The following is a 4705-nucleotide window of genomic DNA, read 5'->3' as shown; positions in this document are numbered from 1 at the left end:
TTTTTGTTGTTTGATTTCTCATTGCTTGAAAGAGTTATTGGATTGTTAAATAAATGCACGTCACTTGTACAACTTTTATTTAGTTAAACAAAAATCCAACATTTTTGGCCCAGGAGTGTGAAAATCCTTCCTCCAGAGTGGAGCAGAGCTGTAGAAATTGGCATTGACTCCCAGAAGTAGCTTCAGGTTAGGGCTATTGACTTCTGCAACCAGGGTAGGAGAGATGGCCTCAGTAGATGAAAGGATGAATTCTCACTCTCTGTGATTCAGCAATAAAAGAAACAGCAGAATTAAGTCACTAACCTCGCATTGAATAAAATTAATGGATGAACTCCTGCTCAATCTTATGCTGCTATGTCAACCCTCTTCCCAGTGTTGGTCTTAGACTGTGCCTCTTCCCTGCTCACCAGCACCCCTTCCTGCATCACTGCTCATTGTCATCCTCTCTCTCTCCCCCATGGTTCTCCCTTATCCTCAGTCCCCTTTGCATGATGCTGCTGTCTCTTACCTCACCTCCACTGGTACACTTCTCTCCTGCCTCCCTGATCCCCTTACTCCTGCCTTGTACTCCGTGCAGTGTGAGTTACTGAGAGTGGTGGGAGGGAGGAATTTTGTACAAAAAGGATAGTCAGGAGGTTCATTTTCCTGAATATTCAACTGGGATTGAAGTTGGTCTTCCATATGGGATTTTAAGTGACTGATGAGAACACTGGAGAAATGACAAACTCTTCTACACATGGAGTAGAGTGTGCTAGAATAGGTGGATGACTGATTTGGGAAGTGATCTGTTCCTCATGCCCTTTACGTTGGACTTCTGATTCACCCAACTCTAGATTTCCTTTGCCATCCTGGCCGCCACTGACTAGCATTGTGGGTCAAGTTGGTGGGGAGATTAATTTTTTTTTTAAAAGAGATTTTAAGCACATTGTTTAATCGTTTCCTCTTTCTACCTGGTATTCTCTTCCTGAAACAGTGTATTTGTTTCAGGAATTTGGAGTCAACCATATTAGCAAGGTCTTGATGCCTGGGCTTGGGAGAAAAGACAGATATTAGTTTGTTTGTCCATCTGTTCAATTTGGAGAAGGTAGCGTTGTAAGTATTTTTCCAATGCCTTCAGATGCCTACTGTAGGTGGACCAGAGTCTCAAGCAGGCATCACTGCTGCTTGATAGACTATGAGTTCTGTGTCCGATCTTCAAACCTATTTCCTCAATCACTGGTGCAGTGAAGATGAGAATGAATTTCTTCATTGATAACTGCTTCACTGAGAAATGACTCCTGAGACAGAGGTTAAGTGGAGCCTCCTGTGGAAGGTATGTCTGTTAATTTGTTAATGATGTATAGATAGACCAAATATTAGAATATAGAACAGAACAATTCAGAGTGCATTGAGAGTTCCTCGCTACATCATGTTTGACACATCGGGCAGCAACCATACCACTTCTCTTGCATTTGTGTGTTTTATGAGGCCAAGTTGCTAGCTCAATCCTCAACCCAGCACAGATGGAAAGCATGCAAGAAGCTGGCTGGATTTGAACCCAGGTTCTCTTGTTCCAAAATCTGGATGCAGATACATTGAGGTCAGAGTAAAGCAAAAAGGTTTGTGTCAAATACCAGAAGATTAATACACCAGAATCCTTGAAGAATATAGAATGTATAGGAATGAAACTGGAGGAGAATAAAGGGAAATAAAGAGAGGAAATTAAAAATACTGGCAAGTGAACTTCATGAAAATACACCCCAAATACACTCCCTCGTACAAAAAAAGAAGAAATATCAGGCAAAAAAAAACTCAGAATATAATAAACAATAAGACTGAATAAAAGAAGTGCTGGCAGTTGAATGTCATTGTCTGGCAAATTACTAGAATCAGTACTGATATTTCATCTAAACCTCTATTTTAAAAGGCTTAAATAAAGTACAGTCAACTTGGATTAAAGAGATGATTGTGTCTGACTAATTTGATTGAATTATTTGAAGAGGTAACAAAAAAGATCAGTGATAGCAGTGTATTTGATGTGGTCTACAGGAATTTTAGCAAGGCTTTTGATAAGGTCCCCTGTAAAAGCGAGTGGAAGTAGTAAAACCCATGAGAACAATAAGACATAGGAGCAGAATTAGGCCATTTAGCTCATCAAGTCTGCTCCACCATTCAATCATGGCTGATACTTTTTTCCCCTCCTCGGCCTACTCCCCGGCCTTCTCCCCATAACTTTTGGTGCCGTGTCCAATCAAGAACCGATCAAGCTCTGCCTTAAATACCCCCATTAACCTGGCGTTCACAGCTGCCTGTGGTAATAAATTCCGCAAATTCACCACCCTTTGCCTAAAGAATTGTCTCCTCTTCTTTGTTTTAAATGGATGCCCCTCTACAATGAGCCTGTGCCCTCTTGTCCTAGACTCCCTCCCCCACCATGGGAAACATCCTTTCCACATCGACTCTGTCTAGGCATTTCATCATTCAAAAGGTTTCAATGAGATCCCCCCTCATCCTAAATTTCAGCGAGTACAGACCCAGAGCTATCAAATGTTCCTTGTATGATAATCCTTTCATTCCCAGAATCATTCTTGTGAACCTCCTCTGAACCCTGTCCAATACCAGCACATCTCTTCTTAGATGAGGAGCCCAAAACTGTTCACATTACTCACATTACAAACCTACTCTTGTATTCTAGACTTCTTGAAATTAATGCTACCATTTCATTTGCCTTCCCCACCACCAACTCAAGTTAACCTTTAGGATGTTCTGCACAAGGACTCCCAAGTCCCTTTGCATCTTAGATTTTTGGATTTTCTCCCTACTTAGAAAATAGTCTGCACATTTATTTATTCTACCAAAGTACATAACCATGCATTTTCCAACATTGTATTTCTTACCACACTCTTACCCACTCTCCTAATCTGTCTAAATCCTTCTGCAGCCTTCCTGTTTGCTCAACATGAACTATCCCTGGCACCTTCTTTGTATCATCTGCAAACTTGGCACCAAAGCCATCTATTCCGTCAACTAAATCATTTATATACAGCATAAAAAAAGTCCCAACACCGACCCCCTGCGAAACACCACTAGTCATTGGCAGCTAACCAGAAAAGGATTCTTTTATTCTCATTTGCTGCCTCCTGTCCAAGAAAGAATGGCAAACAGCATCCAAAATAGTGACAGAATTGATAAACAGAGACTGTTGACCAGAGTGCTGGTACTTGGTCACTTACATTGTTCTATTCATTAGTTACTTAGAAAATGTAAAGGGAAATATAAAGAAGTCTGCAGGTAATACAAAAATTAGCTGTATAATTAACAGGAAAAAAAAGCTTAGATTCCAGGGAGATGGTGGTGGTCTGGTCAGTGCAGCAAAAATAATTGACAAATTTAATCCAGGAAATTCTTAAGTGTAGAAGGTGAGAGAATATATACTAAATGGCAGGATACCAAGTGGTGTGAACGAGCACATCTACAGAGCCTTAAAGGTAAATGACAGGTAGATACGGTAATGTAAAAAGTCATACAAGATACTTTATTAATAGAAGCCAGAAAGTGAAAGAGAAAGGGAAACCTTGGCAGTTGCTGAAAGCCTGAAACAAAATGGAAAATGAATTAGAACTTGAATTAGTTTATATTTGTCACAGGTACCTAGATACAGTGAGTTGAGATAGCATAAGATAAAATTTTCAAAGTTCTGAGTAAATTTATTATCAAAGTATGTGTTACCATACACAACCCTGAAATTCATTTCCTTGCAGGCATACTCAATAAATCCAGTAACCATAATAGAGCCAATGCAGTGCACCCAATATGGTAGACAACCAGTGTTCAAAAGACAACACACTGCATAAATTTTTAAAAACAATAATAGATCAATTAATAGACAAATGAGCAGACAAGCAATAAACATCAAGTACATGAGATGAAGAGTCCTTGAAAGTCCACAGGTTGTGGGAACAGTTCAGTAACCCTCTGGTTCAAGAGCCTGATGGCTGAGGGGTAGTAACTTGCTGAAGCTGGTGGTTTGAGTCTTGAGGTAGCTGTACTTTCTTCCTGATGGCAGCAGTGAGAAGAGACCATGACCTGGGTGGTGGGGGTCCCTGATATTAGATGTTGCGTTCCTACAATGCTCAGTGGTGGGAAGGGCTTTACTCGTCGTGAACTGGTCATATCCACTAATTTTTGTAGGGTTTTCCATTCAAGGGCATTGGTATTTCCATAGCAAGCTGTGATGCAGCCAATATATGCTCCACCACATATCTATAGAATTTTGTCAAAGTTTTTGATGCCATGCCACATCTTCGCAAACTTCTAAGGAAATAGAGGTACTGACGTGCTTTCTTCGTAATGGCACTTTTGTGCTGGGCCCAGGACTGGTCCTCTGAAATGATAACACAGAGGAATTTAAAGATGCTTGTCCCTCAATAACAAAATGCAGAATAAAGTGTACAGAGAAAGTGCAGTGTAAATAATAAGGTGCAAGCTCACAATGAAGTAGATTTGAAGGACAAAAGTCCATTCTATTGTACTAGGAAACCCAATGGTCTTATAACAGTGGCGTAGAAGCTGTCCTTGAGCCTGGTGGTATGTCCGTTCAGGCTTTTGTACCTTCTGGATGATGGGGGGGGGGGGGAAGAGAATGTTTGGGGTGGGTGGGGCCTTTGATGATGTTGGCTGCTTTACTGAGGCAATAAGAATCAGAATCAGGTTTATTATCACCAGC

This window comes from Hypanus sabinus, chromosome 10 (assembly GCF_030144855.1).
Source record: "Hypanus sabinus isolate sHypSab1 chromosome 10, sHypSab1.hap1, whole genome shotgun sequence".
Taxonomy (NCBI): domain Eukaryota; kingdom Metazoa; phylum Chordata; class Chondrichthyes; order Myliobatiformes; family Dasyatidae; genus Hypanus; species Hypanus sabinus.
This window is presented reverse-complemented; position numbering follows the sequence as displayed.